The sequence below is a fragment of the Sciurus carolinensis genome, chromosome 9 (assembly GCF_902686445.1).
Source record: "Sciurus carolinensis chromosome 9, mSciCar1.2, whole genome shotgun sequence".
Classification (NCBI taxonomy): Eukaryota; Metazoa; Chordata; class Mammalia; order Rodentia; family Sciuridae; genus Sciurus; species Sciurus carolinensis.
This window is the reverse complement of record NC_062221.1, coordinates 47,806,521-47,827,410: the sequence shown is the minus strand read 5'-3', so window position 1 is coordinate 47,827,410 and position 20,890 is coordinate 47,806,521. Positions and strand designations below refer to the sequence as shown.

Here is a 20,890-nt window from a genome sequence, read left to right as displayed (position 1 = left end):
CTATGCCATAATCGTTTCTGCTGCTCTGTGGCCATCTGACCTCTTACAGAAGAAAACATGCACAGCCATAATCATTGCTTGCCATTCCTTCCTGAGGTTGCTTGTCTTTTAATAATTATACATTTTTATGGTGTTTAATGTATATTTTGACCCATAAATCCAGAATATAATGGTCAAGTTAGGGTAATGAGAATTTCTGTCACTTCAGACATTTATCATTTCTCTGTTGGGAACATTCAAAATCTTTCCTTTGAAATATATAACATTGTTATAAGCTGTATGAGTGCTTTGAAGTATAAGGTTATACATATAAGTGAAGCAGTTGTTTTCAAGAGAAAGTGTATGTTGGAGAATATTTGTCCATTTACTCATGGAAATACTGATAAAATTTGGTTGTTTGCAAAAGAGGGGAACATTTTTTTGAAAATAATTTAGTAAAAACCTTGTGGAAAAGAATGAAAGAAGGAATAGCTAGTTCGTTTTTGTTCTTTGCCATCTTATAGATGTGCAGTGTAGTTTCAGGATATACTTTACCACTGGGAGAGAGAGATGATACCTAGCCCCAAATGCCTTTCTACTTAACACCTTTTAAACATTGTTTGCTTACTTATTTATCTTCGGTATGTACTTAGGGCATTAAATGAAGGATCTTACTGCTCAAATGTTTTAAACATTAATTTTTGATGAAAATTGATATGTTGGTGCATACAGCAGTAATATTTCTAGTGTCCAAAGCTTTCAGACTGTAACATTTAATACTGCTGCCTTGTATGTGTGTATATAAAACTGAAATCAAGAGTTCTATGAAGTAGTATTTGCCCTTCATGTGATGTATTCATATTATTTTATTAAAAAAGAATGTTCTACAAATTGGTTGTAACCAGTAGCTTACAAATCTCTGAATTAGATCTTGATCTTTTGGAATGTTGGGAAGATGGAGAGATTTAAATTTAAATATATCTAGGTTGTTCTAGCTTATGGTCTCGGGTAATTTCCTTCTTTGAGTGTATTTTTGCAACTGTAAACTGGAATAATAATAACTGAGGATTAGAAATATATACAAGGTGCCTAGAAAATTTAGGAATGGTGTATTTAATAATTAGAAGCCATCTGTTATTGTCATTAATTTTGCTATATGCTAGTTATTGTATTAAGTAGGCACTGAGATTCAGACATTATTTTTGCCTTTATGGAGGTTAACATTTTATTACCATAGGTACACATAGACATAATTGCATGCAAGGTGAGAAGGATGTTAGTAGAGTGTACACAAGGTATAAAAACTGGAAGTAAGTCAGGGTGGTGAAATTACAGAGGTGTCCTTTTTCTTTTTTCAAAGTAAAGTCTTAAAGGGTTCTCTTATTACCTACTTCTGATTGGGTTTTTATTTTAAGGAGACATAGGGATGTAAGAAGACAGGAATGATTTTAAAGCTTCAAAGCCTGGTGTTTTAAGAGAATTGCAGCACTGTTTTGACCATAACTGATTGTTTTCCTTTTCTGGCTTTGTGGATAATTGGCATGTGTTCTAGAATGTAATATGGTCTTAGGTTCTGAATTATCATGTATTCCTCTCAGCAGCAGCAATCTAGTGCTCTGCTGTTATAGCTCGGTTCTCTTCTTTTCCTCTATCTGATCCCATTAGAGCTGCCTCTACTCTGCTTGTTCCTGCTGCATTGTGACTTTTGCTGATCATTGCCACACTCTTGGTTTCTTGACTCTTGCCTTTTTGTTTGCAAGTTAGAAAGTCTAGTAAACTGAAGAAAAAAGAGGAAGGATATGTAGTGGCACACTAAATTAAAGAAAAACAGAGGAACAAAGAATCTAGGTTGTAGGAATCAGTGAATGGACTGGGCAGTGTTTGTGAATCGGTTTCAGTTATTTCTTTTTATAGCTTCTATCGCTTTATATTCAGATACTTAGGAGCGTGTCTGATTTGCCCAGCTTGAGTTGCATTTCAGCCTTTTGGCCAAGAAGTAAAGGGCAACATAATTGAAAATCCCCCAAGACTGCATAGAAACTGTGTTCCTCTAAAGAAAAATCAGAGGAATTAAAAAAAAAAAAAGAAACAGACCTTCGACATAGTGTTACTTTGTATTGGTTTGTGTGTGTGTATAAAATATATATAATTTTTTTTTTTTAAAGTCAAACTTCAGAGAGAAGATATGTCTGGTTCTCAATCATTATCTAATATCAAGTTTCGGGGCACACATTTGATATAAAATGTGAGAACTTTGGAGCAGTGTGGAACTAGAGCTTAGAACATGTATCTTGAAACTGTAATGTGAGGGGAGAGAGATAATAAAGAGAATGTTGACACAAGGATTTCGGATTCATTTATTTTTAAGCTGTGCAATTATATGATTGTGTTTCTTTCTTAGAACATTCACTCTGGAGGCATTATAAAATATGTTGGCGGAGGGAGGGTAAAAAGGCTATATGAACAGATAAGAGTAGCAAAGACAGTTAATAAAGCTATTGGGTTAATTGAAATTCAAATTTATAAGATCCTGTGTGACTTTGTCCTATCTGCCTGTTTTAATTTTCTGTTGTTTGTCCCTTGCTTACCACTTTCTAGCCACACTTCATAAGTTTTTTCTCAAATCACACTTCTTCTTACCTTAGGGTCCATGTACTTGCTGTGGCTCGTTGTCTAAAAATTTCTTAATCCTGGTTGTCACTTGCTTATATTCTTGATGTTTGAATCTCACTTCATTATATCCTCTCCTTTTCTTATCATATTCTCCAGTCTCATTGCTTCTATGGCATTTGACTATTATTTCATTCTGTTTTATTTGTTAAAATCACAGTTAATACAATCTTATTTCATTTTGTTGTGTTTGATTTTTGGTCCCATTAACAGAGATAGGAAAAGTATGGTTGCCAATGAAGACGTTAGTGACCCAAAAGTGGTTTGTTGCTAAGAACAACAATTGCATTTAAGTAAGGTACATCACAGTCAAAGGCTTTCTCCCAGCAGTGTACCTGAAGAGGCAGAGCATGAACTCCAGTTGTTATCCTTTGCAGGACCATATGCCTATCATCGTCTCTCAGATCAGAATTACTGATGTGTGATGAACAACTTAAACCAGGGAACCTTAAAATGGAGTCTCGGTGGAGACTTCTTATATCCTGCTGGACCACAGACTTTTTAACCGGCCCCAAAGGTAAAGCCCTCTGGAAGGGTCTCAGTCAAACTAGGTGCAAACCATCAATCTCAGTGTTAACAACAAACAGTGCTTACAAGTGGGCACAGACAGGCTAAAAACTCAATGGACCCGTGTTTTCAAAGCAACGTTCTAATCAGTATGTTTTGGGTTTTGATTAGGTGTCAGTGCTCTGCTAGTATTTCAGAAATGTACTCAGGCCTGTTTGGCCTTTTGGAATTAACCCTCAGAGTACTTTTTATTTACATTTTATTACTCTACTTAAAATCTTTCTTTTCTGGTATGTAAATAACATTACATAAGTAGTCCGGTCTGTGTTGGAAGATATCAATGATTATGTGAATGTGTTGAAGATTTGACCAGGGAAATTCAGAATGATCAAAAGTATCTTTTCCATTTTAGGGTGGTGGTGGTTTATTTTCCAACTTCTAATTATGGGCCGTAAGAATTTTGGGGAGAACTGGCACTTTATGCATTATTGAGGTCTGAAGACAATGTGCCATTCTGTTCCCCATCTTGTTATTCCTTTGTCTTTCCTTCCTTTTTTTTTTTTTTTTTTTTGCGGTACTGGGGATCGAACTCAGGGCCTTGTGCTTGCAAGGCAAGCACTCCACCAGCTGAACTATTTCCCAAGCCCGACTTACCTTTCAGATCTTATGATTAAGCAAAGTAGTTTTGCTTTTTTGGTGTACATTGCCCAATTGATCTTTTCTTGAGGAAGCGTTACTAACATGTGCCATTTTCTATGAAGTATTTCCTACAAAAGAAAATTTTAGTATTTTATCAATTTTATCAAATTCTGGTATTTTATCAAGCAGGTTGGACTGTAGCTAACATCTCTGAATACCTTTTTTTTCACTAAACAAGTACTAAATGTTTATATGCACACATTTTCTCTAATTCTTATGAAGAGACAAGGCAGGTAGTTATCCCTGTTTTACATAAATTTAATCTGAGACTCAAAAGTTAAGTACTGTGCTCAAGACTTAGTAATTACTTGGTAGACTTAATTTTGAATCTAGGTTGGCAAATCAGAGTTTTTCTCATTGTACTGTGTAGGATAAGAAAATACAAAGAACCTCATAGTGAATGCTACCATAACCTTTCAATGTTTATTGAAATGCAGGTGAGAAAAAAAAAAGTTTATGCCTCTTATAGTTTGCTGCTTGCAGAATAACAGCTTTTGGGAACTCTGCCTTGTGCATTTATTTTTTATGCAATAGAAGTCTCAGTTCTCTTTAACTGAATTCACATCATATAGTCTTTAGATACTTTGAAATAGATGCTCCTGATTTGCTGAAGTTCTTCTCCTTAGTGTATTCCCCCAAAACTAGATCAAGGTCTTGCCATCATGCCTCTTTTGACACAGCCTCAGTAATTTAACTATTTTCAGAGTACATCCAAATTTTACATACTATGGCCTTTTCCATCAAACAATGTCTAGGTGACCCTTCCATGAAGATCCATAAGCAGTTATTTTTGTCTAGGCTCTGACAATCTTTTTATGGGTCTCTATTTTTGTTTCCTTTGCAGGTGCTTATTTTAAACTTAATTGGTCTGGACATTTGAGCACTTTATATGATTTAAATTTAAGACATACGTATGCAGTGAAAAATCTTCCCTCCCTGGTGTTCTACTCACTTTTTTCTTCTTCCTGGTGCAACTCTAGTATTATGAGTTTCTTATGTGTCCTTCTGGAGATAACAAACTAGTAGGTAATTTGCTCTCTCCTGACTTTTTATTCCTCCCAAATACTTTAGTATGTCATGCAGTTGTGCCCAATCCCTTTAACCTAACAATATATATGGGACCATGCCTGTATCAGCACCTGCAAAATTTCTTCATTCTTTTTTTAACTGAATAATATGTAACCGTATTATTAGAGGCCTCTTTTGATGGTCAGTAAGGTTGTTTCATTTCTTTTGCTAATGTTATGATGAATGAAATTGCATAAAAGTTATTTTGCATGTGCAGGCATAATTTGAAGGATAAATTCAGTGGAATTTCAGGGTCAGAGGTGTATGCATTTTAAAATTTGACTGCTAAGTGTTATCTCCGTAGAGGTTCAGTAATTGGCACTTCTACCAGCAGTAGTTTATAATACTACAAAGTGTCATAGAACCTTTTAAACTTTACCATATTAGTATCTTCCAGTTAAAAAATACACATGCTTTTCATTATGATAAAATACATATAATACATAAAATATAAAGTGCAGCTTGATGGATTTCACAATTGAATGCATCTGTGTAACTACTAATTCAGTAGCATCCCTACTCCATCCCTAGCCTCTGGGAATGTAACCATTATCCTGACTTATGTCATCGCTTCATTATTTCGTCCTTCATATAAATGGTATGGTATGCACTCTCATGGCTTACTTTGCTCAGCTTTATATCTGGAAAATCATTCAAGTTGTATTGGAAGTTCTCAGTAAAATCTTAATTTCTCTTACAGGGATTGTTGAGCAGCCTTTAACATTTTAAACTTTAACATTTTTATATTCTGTAATTTATTTCCTATACTTATAAGTAGAGAATCATTTTCTCTTATAAATCTCTTTATATATAAAGGAAGTCAATCATTTACAATATAAGCTGTAATTATTTCTTCATTTAGTCATGCCTTTTAATTTTTGATTTTGTATATAATTAAATTTTTTGTAACTATTTTAATTTTTCATTTCCTTGTTTTATTCCATGGGCCTTCTGAGCGTCCCATAATGTTGGTTAATTCACACTTTAATGTCAACAAAGATGAATGTGCAATAGATAAACAAAAAGTTACAATGCTCGAAGCAGAATTTGAATCAAAGACACGTCAAACTAGGCGTGTTCACACTGCCCTTGGTCAACAGACTGGATACGTTGAAGAAATTTAGTGAAGGTGAACATAGGGATACATATGGGTAAAGTGGCTGTGATGAGAAGGATGTTGATTCAGAGGGAGTGAAACTGGCAAAAGCTTGCCTCTAAGGAAATTTTTCTGGGAGATATTTCATTACATCAAATGTATTAGAAGTTGATCTTGAAGTTATGACAATTTTCCAAGATTTAGAAAAGATGCTTGCACTGTAAGTTATACCTTGAAAATAAGACAGGTGCTCTGCAAAGTATTTGACAAGTTATTTACAAAGAAAATGATCCGTAAGTCATGTGTAGAGGAAAAAATTGATAATTTTCTAATGTTTTAAATTATAGTATACTAAATGAATACCAGTTTCACAGTTTTTATTTTCCTGTTCATTTATAACAGTAAGGAAGTTTTTAATATTTTGGTAGAATTTTAAAGGTCACATAACAATTGCAAAGCACTGATTAAGATTGCCTTCCTTGATTTCATCTTGCTTTGATCATTTTTACGATTCCACACTACCATCTAAAATATCTTTAAACCAAATATCCCCACAGTCTTTGAATGAACTTAATAATTTTTCAGACAGTGATCCCTTCAGTTGTTTGTTTTGACCTTGAAATCTATCATAGGTTAGGTGAAACCACAAATTTGGTGTGTATATATTATGTAATACTAACATACCCTTATAATTAATATATCCCTGTAATTATGTACTGAGCATATTTATTCAATATTTATGAAGAAGTGTTGAGAGTTTGGAGGGCTATGAGAATGGCAGTAGGCTTCACGAAACTTACTTTTAATAGGTGAGATGAGTTTTGGCTATGAATAGTTGAACAAATAAAGCAACTTACCAGTTAGTGTTTATGGTGTTACAGGTGATAAATTAATGAGGCTTAAGGGAGTAAGCAGGTATTTATCCTGAGGGAATCATTTGTTAGAACAGATAACATAGAGAAATTCCTGACAATTTAAAAGCTTCTCATCTTAATTTTATTTTATAAAATTTTAAAAATAAATAAAAATTTATAAAATACTTAATTTTATTGAATAACCCTTGTTTGGTAAATGAAGCTTGACAAATGATGAATCATTAATATTTCTACTATTTTTTTGTTCTAAAGAGAATATTGTTAGGTGATTCAGGATAGTGTAGTATTCAGAGTTTTGTCCTGGCAACATTGACATTTCCTGGTAACTTGTTAGAAATGCCATTTCTTGACTGAATTCCATATACAGCAGTAGAATCGGAAAGTCTAGGGGCAGGACCTAGAAATCTATGTTTTACAAGACTTTTCTCACTTGTAGAGCAGTAGGCATTTCTAGTCCATGATTACTTTTTGTAAATTGTGATATCTATCAGCTTTATTAAGCTGTTATGATTACTAACTCATTCTGCGGTTGGATTGAAGGTCATTGCTTTCCACCTTGCAATTGAGAAAAAGATCTTTTGTTAATTTGAAGGACAATTGGTGTTTTTTAAAAAACTTTAAAATTTGATGTCTAGAACTTGAATAGTAAGTTATTTTAATTGTCTTGTGGTTAATTACAAAGAAAATTGGGCAGGGGATATAGGTTAGTGGTTGAGTATTTGCCTACTTGCCTAGCATTTGTGAGACCCTGGATTCAATTTATTACATTAAAAAAACAAAAACCGGGCTGGGGAGATAGCTCAGTCAGTAGAGTGCTTGCCTTGCAAGCACAAGGCCCTGGGTTCAATCCCCAGCACCGCAAAAAACAAACAAACAAAAAACAAACAAACAAACAAACAAAAAAGAAAATTGCCAGCACTCTTCCTTGATATGTCAAGTACACCGGCTATTTTATTGCCACCTAAAATTTCATACTGAGTTATTGTAGTAATTATTTGCACACACACAGAGGAAATGCAACCTTGTGTTTTTTCATACTTGTGAAATTTTGTGATACCTGTCAGTTTTACACTGTGAGTTTTGAAATTCTGTCAATTCTTTTCAATTCTAATAATTAAGGAACTGCCAGATTGTTTCCCCATGTGACCACATCATTTTATATTTCTACCATAAGATATGAGGGTTTTAATTTTTCACATGCTTACTAACATTTATTACTGTTCTGTTTATATCCAGATGGTATCCTTTGAGGATTTAAACAGTTGAATTTTTTTCCTTTCTTTCCCTCCCCCCCCACTCTGTTTTTTTTTTTTTTTTGGTATTGAGGATGGATTGAACCCATGAGTTCAATCCACTGAGCCATATCCCCAGCTCTATTTTATATTTTATTTAAAGACAGGGTCTTGCTGAGTTGCTAAGTGCCTCACTAAGTTGCTGAGACTGGCTTTGAATTCACAATCCTCCTGCCTAAGCCTCAGTTAAAATTTTTGTGTGCCTTTTTTCCTTTTGCTGGTTGTGGTTTTGGTACCCTAAGAAACCATTGCCAAATCCAAGGTTGTAAAGATTTATTTACTTTTTCTTTTGATGTTTAAGAGTTTTAGCTCTTACCTTAATGTCTGTGGTCCATTTTGAGTTAATTTCTTATGTGGAATGAAGTAAAGTTCCATCTTCATTCTTTTGTATGTGAATATTCAGTTACCCCAGCACTGTTTTTCAGGCTCAGTTACAATGACGTTTTCATGAATTTTTATCTAGACTTTCTAGATCTTACTAGCAGTTGAATAGATTTTGAATTTTGCTACAATCCATTGGCCAAATTAGAATGAATATTACTAAATACTGGAGAAAAAAAATTCTGTCAATAAAGCACTGTATTCCACTTTGGGAGGCATTTTAAGAAGGATACAAACTAGAGCAAGGTTTTGTAATGGTAACATTACAAATTTTTAAAATGGGAAATGGGGAGAAAAAGACCTTCCTGTAGTTTCTAAGCAGAGTTTATCTTGTTTTGTATAGCTCCAGAAACAGTAAGTGAAAATTACAGGTAGATTTTGAATCCTGGAGAACAAAGACATTTCAGTTAGAGCCATCTAGCAAAATGGGCACCCTTCACCTGGGAGTGAGCACTTACTGAAGGAGCTCAAGTGAGGTTGAGTGGTAGGTTGTCATTAATAGTATAGAAAGAATTTTTACATTGCATCAAAGGTTAAGAGTTCTGAGATTCTGAGTTACTAAATCAGTTGACCAAGTTATGGTTTACATTTCCCTATTCTAGTTTGTTTTCACATTTGTGAATCTTTTCTTCTCAGGGCTCATTCTTTCTCTGACTTCTGTCAAGTAATGGAATGAGGGTGAGGTAAAACAGAAGGTTATTTTGTTGAAAGATTAAATTATAGAAGTACCCCAGTTTTTGACTAGTTAGCAGTATTGTGTATTACCTTGAAAATTAGTCTCATTGCTTGAGCCAGTTCTTTTCCTTTTGGATTCCTCAAAGTAACCTTATTCTCCAAGTAACACAAAGAACAATGGGAATGAGGGTACTGTAGCACCAGGGAAAGTTGAGATGAGAATTAGAAATTCAAGTGTTAGTCTAACATCAGATATTTGCATGGTTGTAATTTGTAGATTATAAAACAAAAGAAACTTTTATGAATTGCAGTAAAAGGTAAATTGTGATAGTGTAAATAGAATTTCATTGTGATTCTTTCAGGAAAATTAAAAAAGCCACCTTCACTGATTCAGGAAATTATGCCCTTTTACGATGATCCATTAGAAAAGTAGATTGTTAAAAACTGTGCTTGGGAGAAAATGTGCTAGCACATATTTGTACTTTTAATGGGTGTATTTGAATCTTTTTTTCTTTTATTTTGAGAGGGGGCTAAAAAACCTCATGAAAATATAATCTGATTGAGGCAAATGAATGAATTTAAACACCTGAGTTTCAGGGAGAATAAGGATCTTTTAGCTATAGGGCTCTCAAACTTCAAAGAACTGTATTGTTCAAAATAAAATTGGGAGCATGAAAAAAATTAAATGTTCTTTTTCTTTGAAGTGAGATTTTTGGAATAATCTTTTAAACAGGGAAAACTTTTTAAACTTAACCTGTTCCATGTTTTAAAAATTTATCTTGTTTACTCAATTTTAGGAGCTTTCCCTTATTTTAAAGGTTATTCCAAAATCTCATGTAAATATAGCTTAGAACTTCTTAGTTTGCTTCACACAAAAACTTTGTGTGATGTGGGTGTTTATAGGCCTTAATGAACAGTTGGTACAAGTTTATTAAAGTGAAGACATCATGTAATTGTACTTTTTAAAGACTTAAATTTAGAATTTTTCTTTCATGGATGTATTCTCCTATGATTAAGAAGGTAAAGATAGTGTTCTTAGTGTGATATGAGTTCTTCTCTGAAGTTACTATTTATTTTTTAAAAGCTGTTCAAATATGCCAATAAAGAATTTTTTCCTTTGCCTACTTTTAAATGGACAACCAAAAGATAATCGTTTGCAGGTTTCTCTCTGTGATTCTACCAGGAGTTAGTATAATACTTCATTCATCTCCCCTCTTCTCAGTTACAAGATTATAAAAAAAACTTCATGTGGGAGAAACAAATCACAGGTTGTTTACCTGTGACTGACTTTTGCTCATGTTTAACTAGAGAAGGGTTTGTTATGTTAAAGTGTAACCCACAATTTAACTATATTATGCTGTATTTTTTAAAAAATGCCTTTAGAGTTGGCAATGTTGCTAATGTTAATTGTTTGGTGTTTGTAGATGAACAGGAAAAGACTAATATTTGGTCATCAGTCCTTTTCTGCACACATGTAATGATCTGTTTTTTAATTTGCAGATATGACCACTATTTAAGGGACCTATTGCTCTTTGCAAACTACCTTATTTTTGCTCTGTCTGCCAGAAGCCATTGATCCAAGGGCTCTGCTTTTCCTCACTTGACTGTAATAGCTGTATGAAAGCTACCCCAGCAAAATTGGATTTCCACCAGTGTGACTTCAGAGTTGGTGGACTTGAAGTATTGTTACAGTTCTTGTCTTCTTTGAGCATACAAGAGTGCAGATAGTGTGTGTACGTGGCTGAATTTGACACCTGTGTGAGAGGCAGATTGCAGATGTTAAGGACTTTGGATCATTACTTTACAACAGGAATATGGTGAACTTTTTGATACTATTTCCTTTGTTCTGTCATACCACTTTTTTTGTTATTTTAGCTGGAGTGATTTTGTTATCTAAATTCCTAGATGCTTTGACATAGGCTTACAGTGTTTACATCTGTCTTACTTTGTAGTTACATATTTTATTTTAGAGGAGGAGGAAGTATTTTAATTGTTGTAACCTTGTAACACCAATAGAATGTATTCTATTAGAAAATAGTATTATGGAATCATACTTAGCAAACAGTATTATGGAATAAGAAACTTTGACAATAATGTTTAGAAGTAGCAGTTTGATGACTATATCAACATAGTACAGTGAACCTTAATTTAAATGTATCTTCTAATAGAATAAAACTTTATTAATACTTTAGATATTTAACACGTCATGATTTCACTTTCACATGAGTTGAAATACTTGGATTATCCTAAATTTGTTCTTCTGTGGAATTGGGGATGAGGGTTGCTCCTTACTGTATTTCCTTTAAACCCTATCTCTCTAGAGCTTATAGTAATTCCAGGTTTCTAGTAATTATTGACTCTTTTTTGGTTGCAATTTCCACGCATTTTTACATCTTTAAGAACCATTCATGAAATTTAGAAGTATGTTAGACATGAAGGTAGTTTTAAAAAAAAAAAACAAACAAAAACAGGCCTGCCTACTTTACTTATCAAAGGGAATAGGCTCAGTGAGATTGTGAGAATCTTATTTCCCATGTGTCACATTAGATCATAAGTTGCTGAAAGAATTTCTAGGAACAAACTTAATTGGATAGGGTATAAATATTCTTGATACAGGAAACTGCTGTGGTTTCTTTCAAAACCTAATAATTATCTAGGTTTTTCTTATTATGAACTCACACTTTAATTAAGTCCCATTTTTGTTTATTTGTTATCTGGAGTTGCTACCTCTAGTTTGCAGTCATTGCACTCCATTGGTTAGGTGCTAAAACACAAATATCTCTTGATTTTATGAAATTTTGAGAAATTGAGAAAGTAAGACATTCCCCATATATTATAATGCATATATTTTGTTTGTCTCCTCCACAAATTACTCACACTCAAGTTTTCTATACAGTTGTATCCTTAGCATCTGAAATGACGCCTGGCAAATAGTTGGCACTCAATGAATAGCTAATAAGTGAACAATTATGATATTTCATAGTAAAATGTGCTGTTAAGCCTATTAATAATTCACAAATGGAGTCTCTCTGTTATCTTCCTAAATAAAGCCTTTCTTCTCCCTTCTTTTATGGACTTTGTTTTTAACAGTGAAAGTGTATGACAAAGCCATAGTTTAATTCTGTTTGGGAAGTTAGTTATTGTGCCTTTGGATAAAATACCATAAGAATACATGATTTTGAATAATAAGATGTAGAAGATGTCAGTGATGGGAACCTGTAGAAGGCATGTGTGGTAGTTAGTTTTCCATCTCTGTGAAAGTAGTTTATTTCTTGGCCCTGGAAAACCAGAAGTTTTTGTACTTTAAAAAAAAAAAAAATTATAGAAGTAATGCATGTAATGTTGAAACATTGTGGTTTCATTTCTAGACTTACCTATTTGTGAGAAGACACCTAATGTTAAAAAACTTGATTTTTTTGGTTCTGTTATTGGTTACTGTTATATATTTATGAATTTCTTGAGGGTTTAGGGTTAGTATTTATTGTGTACTTTCAGCTTATTTAAATGAAATGTGCTTGATATGTATTCATGAAATGTTTTTGCATGTGTAGTGTGGTTATAAAAAGACTTTTCCCTCCCCTATTAGAATTTAAAATCCATGGTAACAGTGCCTGATCCTTCAGTAAACTCTTAGGGAATGAATGAAGATTCAGGAACATCTTAGAGAGTTGAAGAGATTGATGATTGAAAGAATAGACTCTGGGGCTGGGGAGATAGTTGGTAGAGTGCTCACCTTGCAAGCAACAAGGCCCTGAGTTCAATCCCCAGCACCACAAAAAAAAAAAAAAAGAGACTCTGGGTTCTGAACCTTCTATATTGACCTGGAATGAACTACTTTTTAGAGTGTGAGGGTAGTCATTGCTTGAGCATTGTATAAATAAGTCTTGAGTTTCTGGCAGGGAAGTGGATAAAATTCTAAATAAGGAAAAGAAAGTAAGTGACAATTCATAAATCTATGAATGACTGTTGGCCATTTGAAACGAATCTTGGTTTCAAATTGTTTACTACTTTGCATAGTATGAAAAATACCAAATTGATGGGGTCAGAAGACTAACTGGGTTTTGGTTGTCCATTCTTCTTATTCTTTCTCATTCTACTCTTCAATACTGCTTCTCTGTACTTTAAAAGAAATAGCCAGTTTTGCTTTATATTTCTCCTGATTAATGTCATGGAAATAAAGTGGAATTCATTTAAAACTCCAAGTGGGATTTGCTGCCTTCTTTCAAATTAGAGAATTAGTCACTGTGCTAGAGCAATTTGAAGTTAGGCTGAATCAAACTGTTAATATCTTTATTACTGCATTAGAGAAGATGCATTTTAATAGAATTTATAGAGCACATTACATTAATTTGTCCCAGGTAGTAAACATCCGAGAGAACTAAGAGCTTATACTGTCGGTAAGGAACCTTGAATGGAAATCTACAAGTTATTTCCTTTTAATGTTTTAAAATTATTTTGATGTCTCATCTGGAAGGAAAATAATTTTACAGTACTCACATAATAATCTATGTGACTTTCAAAACCAAAATAAAGGTACTATTTAAAAATACTGTATAATTATGGAGAAGGCTTAATGGAACCTTATTAAATTTACCCATTATTTGCCATTATTGAAAATATCTTTCCCAGGAATTCAGTGTTGCTGATTTAGGCAGTAGTTTCATTTGCTTCTTAGTTACTATTTGGAAGCCAAGAAACAGGAATAATTATATTGGACTGATGTTTTTTTAAAAATGGACATTTGATTATATAATACCTATTATAAATACTTGGTTGTGAATGTATTAAAAATGGATATCATTTCTTAGAGACCATAAACTTTAACAAAAATATATTCATCTTTAAATTTTAAATACAGTTACTAATTGCTGTGCTGGGCTGGAGGCCCTAATGCCATAATCTTGACCCATTCCTCTATTTCAGTAATTTTTTTCCTCTCTATTTTATATCCAGTATTTAACTCAGAAATATCCTGTTTACAGAACACCTGTAACAGTGTGTTCAAAAATAAATCACATTTTTTTTAATAAAATAAATTGCAAGACATTCATAAGCCTACTGAGTAAGTATTCTAGACCTTCAAATTGCATATATGGATTGATAGTTTATTATAGCAAATCTGTTCTAATAAGGACAGCTCAGTGTTTTCAATCACAAAATCCTGGAATGATAACAATAATTATCATTTATTAAGTGCTTTTTAAACCCCAAATACTATTAAATGTTTGATACACATTATTTTGTGTAGTTCTTACAGTACCCCTTTGAAAGTAGATAATATTACGGTCTTCATTTTCCAGATGAGTAGACAGGTTTAGAAAGGTTGAATAACCAGCCTAACATTTCATCCTCAGTAAGTGGTAGAATCTTTGCAATTCTATTTATAGTGTTGAGTAGTTTTCCTCTACCTTATTTCCTGGTATTTGGTAAGGAACAGATGAACCTGTGAAGTGGATGACAATGCAGATGTTATTGAATAAGTGAATGTATTAATATATTTAAAATTATAAAGAAGTAGACATTTGTGTTTGACAGTTGTGTTTTGAAGGTTTACATGTGAAATGTCCTAGCATTAAAACAATGTGGGAAGAAAAAGGAATTTGGGTTGGTTAGAACAAGGACATAAAATGTTCAGGTTATTAGGAGAGGAGAAGCAAGAAACAAATGGGTGTGATAGAAGGGATGAGATAGGGATATAATTACCTTCTGTTGAGTTCCATATCATATTAACTGCCAATAAACCTAGAAGACTTGAAATGCGACAATTAGCCTTACAGAAAGTCAGGCCCTCGAAGCAGAGAAGAAAATGTCTCCTGTGATCTGAGAAATAGCACAGATATAAAACCAAATCAGTAAAGTAAAAATGTCTTATAAATACCAAAGAATCCATGTTTTGATGATATGAAGGTTAAAAGAAAGTTTAAGAAAAGCAGTTCAGGGCTGGGTTGTGGCTCAGTGGTAGAGCGCTTGCCTAGCACCTGTGAGGCACTGGGTTCGAGCCTCAGCAGCACATAAAAATAAGTAAAGAAAATAAAAGCAGTTCATCTCTTTGTTTTATGCATAAAGAGATTGAGGCCCAAAGAGGTTAAATGTTCTTGTTCTTAACAGAGACGACGAAAGATAAGCATTCATCTCTGTGTTGTTTGCGTAGTTGATATCATTGAAATCTCAGACAACATTTACAGTAGGTATTATTGTTCCTATTCCAAAAACAAGTTAACTGAACTCAAAGAAGTTCTAGACCAAGATCACACAGCTGATAAGAGGCAGAAGTAGACAGCAGATGACAGATCTTAAATTCTTAACCGCACTCCTTTCAGTGTCCCAGAACTCTTTCCAAAGACTTTCTTATCCCCAAAACACAGCCAGAGGTTTTAAAGGAAAATATCATTTTACTTGAGGGAGGAGGGTATGTATGTCTCTGATTTAGTCTATCTTCTCTTCAGCATCTCTTTTGATGGCTTCTATAGCATAATGCTAAATATTTAAATAAGGCTATAATTTATAATGCCTATTACCTCCCCTAGGAATTGTGACTCTATATAAAAGAGAGAAAACAGCTATTTCAGAGAAAAAATATATTAGAATGATTGGAACATAAAGGACTTATATATGAACATGAATGTTCAAGGTATGATTTCTGACACTAAACTGACAGCACCAAGAAAAGTTACATCTTCTTGAGTGATTACCTGCATAGAGTATGTAGTTACACACATGACAGTTTCCCAAGTGTCTTGCCATCCCTTAAGTGAAGTACACACGAACTCTCTGGCCATCCTTAATGTTGCATATTGGGGATGCCTCTTTCCCACTCAGTTTTTGAGACCATTATCCTGCTTGGACATTTCCTTTTTTATAGCACTATCATATTGTAGCATTATACATAATTCCAGATTCTGCTGGAATATAAATATCATGGGGGTAAGGACCTTTGTTTTGTTTACTGATGTATTTTGTTCCAGTGTTGTTGAATTAATAGTAATTTAATGTAAAGGACTAACTTAATGTTAACAAAGTCTAGTAGAGAGGTTATCTCCCCTCCTTGCCCTCTCTTCCTCCTTCTCCCTTTTTTCTTCCCGTAATTCTGTTATCTGCAAGGTAAATCTTAAGTTTTTTTAGAGGTGGGAAAACTCTACTGTTTAATTTTGCATAAAGACAAACAATAGGCTTAAAAGTATATTTCTTCCCGTATCCCAAAAGTCTAGTTAACTTATTAGTTTATATTTTCTTGAGTAACACTTTGCTAACAGCATTCATTTTTAGTGAACAGATCCTTTCTTGTTGATTGAATCTTCATTTGCTTTGATATTAATGTTAAATCAGAGAATTGTGAAATTGACAATTTTAAATGTAATTTTGTCTATAAGTGGTTTTATTTTCTTCATAATCAGCCAAGCCAAACTATGTTCAAGCTTGTTATCAAGTTACCTAAAACACTGTTTTCTCAAAGTGTAGGTTTATGTAGTTGCTTCATTTAATACATGACAGCACTTATGGCTGGCTATAAGGGAATAATGTGTAAGAGCTGAATTTTTAAATAGAAAAAACAGGAAGCTTTTGTTCTTCCCATTCTATCCTCACTGTCTTTGAAGTTTCTGTAGTTCACAGATAGAGGAATACTGAAATTTTAATACTGTTATTTTTCTTACTGAACTTCATTATTATATATAATCACTTGTCACTTAACAATATGAAATATTTTCTGAGAAATGTTTGGTGATTCTGTCATGCAAACTTCAGAGCATAAACGTAGGTGGTATAGTATTTGTCAGTCATTGCCTCTTGATGTATGAGGCTACTGCAGGCAGTATAGCATACTTACTGTGCTGTGGGTTTTATTACTTTTTTGTTTTGTTTTTGCAGTGCTGGGAATTGAACCCAGGGTTGCCCTACCACTGAGCTACATCGCAGCTCTTTTTATTTTTTATTTTGAGACAGGACCTTGCTAAGTTGCTGAGACCAGCCTCAAAACTGAGTTTACTGGAATTACCAGTGTGCACCACTGCACCTGGCTCATAGCATACTGTTTTTAAAGACTTTTTCTTTAAGTAGTAAGAGTACCTTCAAAATAATGACAAAAACTATATTAAGTACATAAACCAGTAACATAGTTGTTTATTATCATTTTCAAGTATTACACACTGTATGTAATTGTATGTGCTATACTTTTATATGAATGGCAGTGAAGTAGGTTTGTTTACATTAGCATCACAAACATGAGAGTAATGGTTTAGTTAAAGCAGTATGACAGCTATGTTGTCACTAGGCAAATAGGAAATTTTCAGCTCCATTATAATCTTACAGAATCATCTTCCTATATGTAGTCTATCATTGACCTCACCATGTGACACACAACTATATAATGCCATGTAACATGCTATTTTTGCTTTAGAAAACTTCCTTCTGGAAGAATGATTATTTTTTGTGGACATTATTTTAGTAAGGATTTGATTTAGTCTGTTAGTTTTTTTGACTTAAGAAAACTTTCTCTCATTTAACCTAAAAACCTTATGCTACATCCTGGATCTGTGGAATTTTGGGTGGTTTTGAGAATTGCTTCCGGTTCAGTGATGGCTTGCAAATAATAACTGTTTTTTTTTTTTTTTTTCTTCTTCTTTTTCCTTAATGAAATTTTATTGGAAATGTCCTTTCATTTGTTTTGTCTTTGGCTGCTTTACTATTTAGTATTAGAGTTAGATAGGTGTGAAAGAAACCAAATGGCCTGCAAAACCAAAAATATTTACTTTCTGGCCATAGTTTGCCAATCCCTAGCTCATTGCATGGCAGTGGCCGAGATGAAGTAGTAGTAGTAATATTCAGTCCTCTAAATCTGTAAGTCCTGTGTCCAAGGATTCAACCAATTAGCTACTGATAGAAAATATTCAAGGAAAAAAAATTCCAGAAAGTTTCAAAAAAGGGAAAACTTGGGTTTTCTGCACTTAGCACTGTGCTTAATCATCTTGAAGGAAGTGCTTTGTAATCTCATGCTGTTTTCCCAGATCCTCAGTTTCCTTCATCTTTTAGACCACCGTTTGCTTCTCATCTTGTGTTTTATGTAGTTAATTCTGTGATTCTAAATCTGTACTGAATACGTACAGATTTTTTCGTGTCATTATTCACTAAACAGTATAGCAGTTGTTTACGCAACATTTACAATGTATCAGGTATTTTAAGTAATCTAGAGATGATGTGAAGAGGGGGAAGTATGTAGGTAGGTTGTATGCCAATATCAGGCCATCTTATATAAGGTTCATGAGCATCTGTGTGGATTTTGGTATCCAAGGGCTCTAGGAAACCTATCCTTTGTGGATAAGAAGAAATGACTTCTTACAGTCTCAGTGCTTATCATCATTTAGGTGGTGGACAAGGAGAGAAGGGTACTGAAATATACACAGACAGAAACTTTAGAAAGGTGGTTTTTCTGTGACCCCTGGATAGTATTCGTATGTTGTGGAGGAGAGACCCTGTATTAATGTGTCCTGAATGGGTGAGCAGGCAACACAGCTTGTGTTTGCTGATTTAACCAAATATTGAATTGCAAACAGTTTGGCAAATCAGTCTCTGGTCAGAATTTGGCATTCTTTAGAATTAAGAATATAGCATTATTTTATCACATACTTGAAATTAATTAGATTAAAATACAGGTTAGCCATAACTTCTTAAAGGAGTGTATTTCTCACACTTATTTTCATTAGAACATGAGCAATTTGGGATTCGTTTTCACCCTAAAGGTGGGAATTGAATCCAGGGCCTCATACCTGCTAGAGAAGCACTCTGCCACTGATTTACAGCCTCAGACCAACAATTGTTTTGACTTACTAAAGGTAAAGTATTACTAATATTTTTAAAATTATACGAACTTTGAAAATGTGAAGCTTGTGCAACCCATTTTCAAGTTATTTTTTTAATGTGAAATATCTGAAGACAAGAAGTATACTTAAGAGCAGTGTGTTCTTTAATTCCTCAGGTAGTGAGTATATAAATAAAATCAGCATTTCAGAGGTCTGAAACTAACACTTTATTTAACGTAAATCTATTTTTTCTTTGTGTCCAAAGCACTTCAAAGAGGCAGTTTTCATTTTAGTATCCTCCTGATGACTTATCGTTAATTTTTATTTAAAGTACAGAGGGTTATCTCATTCCATCACTAACTAAAAATCAAAGACACTGTTTTGAAAGTGTGCTTGACACGCTCTTTGCTTCAGTGGAGGAGCATCAGATGTGTTCATTGTCACTCTGAGGTTACCCAATCAGGACAGTGGCCACATTTGGGCCCAATCCAAATTTGTTATCATTAAAAAATGTTTATCAGCTGTGAAAATGTTTTGAGTGTTAATGCTTTTAACTTACAAAAGGCATACTGTAACTGGACTCTACAGGCACAGTAAGCACACAGCACAGTGTGAATGGCAGTACTTCACAGAGGCACACAGCCAAGGGTACATCGTGTACATGGCAGTCCTGGCCATGCTGTCAGCCTTGCAAATTTTCTAGTATGCAACGATGTCTTCTCAGAGGAAGGGACTTATTTTGGCTTACCTATATTATTAACAAATAATTGCATCTGAATCCTATGCCAGGCACCGTTTAGGACTTCTAAAGGTTAAATTATTCAGTGCCTATTACTCATTTTACAGATGAAAAAACTGAGGCACTGAAAGGTGAAGGTAATTTATCTTAAATCACTTAGCTACTAGTACAGGGTCAGGATGTTCAACTCAAACTGTGTGCACCCACAGATCAAGATTCTTTACCCTCTGTGACTTCCTTTTTTTCCTAATTTGTCCTGCTGATAGTCTGATTTGCATAGATAACTTGGAGACTCCTGCTGGCCTGATAGCACACCTGATTGCTTAGTTGAAAGAGAAAGGGCACACACATAACCAACCCCATATCATATGTCTAACTAGTAAATTTCCAAGATGGGTGATTATAGCCAGGTTTTATTTGCTGTGGCCATTCATTTGTATGATATTTTTTCATTATAGTTAGTAGGAAAAAATACCTTTCTAAAACTTGTCACAGATAATTGAATTGTATTTAGTCTCAGGTATTTCTTTAAAATCAGTGCTCCTTTGGTGTCTCCTTTTATTTTATTTTATTTTATTTTTTTGATAACTCCTGTTTTGTAGTCTTAGTCTCATTCTGTTTATGATGTCCTCATTATCATTGTCTTTCCTTCTCACATTCATTTTTCTGAAGACAGATTGAGTTTTGTCTTGTTTCTCATTGTCAATCTTAAAATTAATAAAGCATTTACTTTATTTATATATTATACTGGGAATTTAACTCAGGGATTCTTTACCATTGAGCTGTATACCTAGTCCTTTTTATTTTTTGAGACAGTATTGCTAAGTTGCTGGGGCTGGCCTCCAGCTTGTGATCCTCCTACCTCAGTCTCTGGAGTCACTGTGATTAAAACGCGTCCTCACCACACATGACTTAATTTACTCTTGATAGTAGTATATTTCTCCCTTTATTTCTGAGAACCACTTCATTTGCAATCTAATATTTGAAAGAAATCATTCTTCTGCTTCCCTCCCTCAACAGTAGATTAACAATTAGAATCTAACTAGATCTTTTCTATCCACATAGGCTAATAGTTCTTGATCTTTATTGGGGGAACTTTTAAATATGACTAACTT

At 33.8% G+C, this 20,890-nt stretch overlaps 1 protein-coding gene across 5 annotated transcripts in view; it reads left to right on the top strand.

Moving 5' to 3' along the window:
* Window positions 1-20,890, top strand: part of Tbl1xr1 (TBL1X/Y related 1) — a 158,454-nt gene that overhangs the window by 43,746 nt on the left and 93,818 nt on the right. Inside the window, exon 1 of one of the 5 annotated variants that reach the window (XM_047563484.1) lies at window positions 4,860-4,877. The exons of the other annotated variants lie outside the window; for them this stretch is intronic. The gene's annotated coding sequence lies outside the window, so the exon portion shown is untranslated. Of the gene's footprint in view, window positions 1-4,859; window positions 4,878-20,890 lie in introns of those variants that run through there. 5 annotated transcript variants of the gene reach the window in all.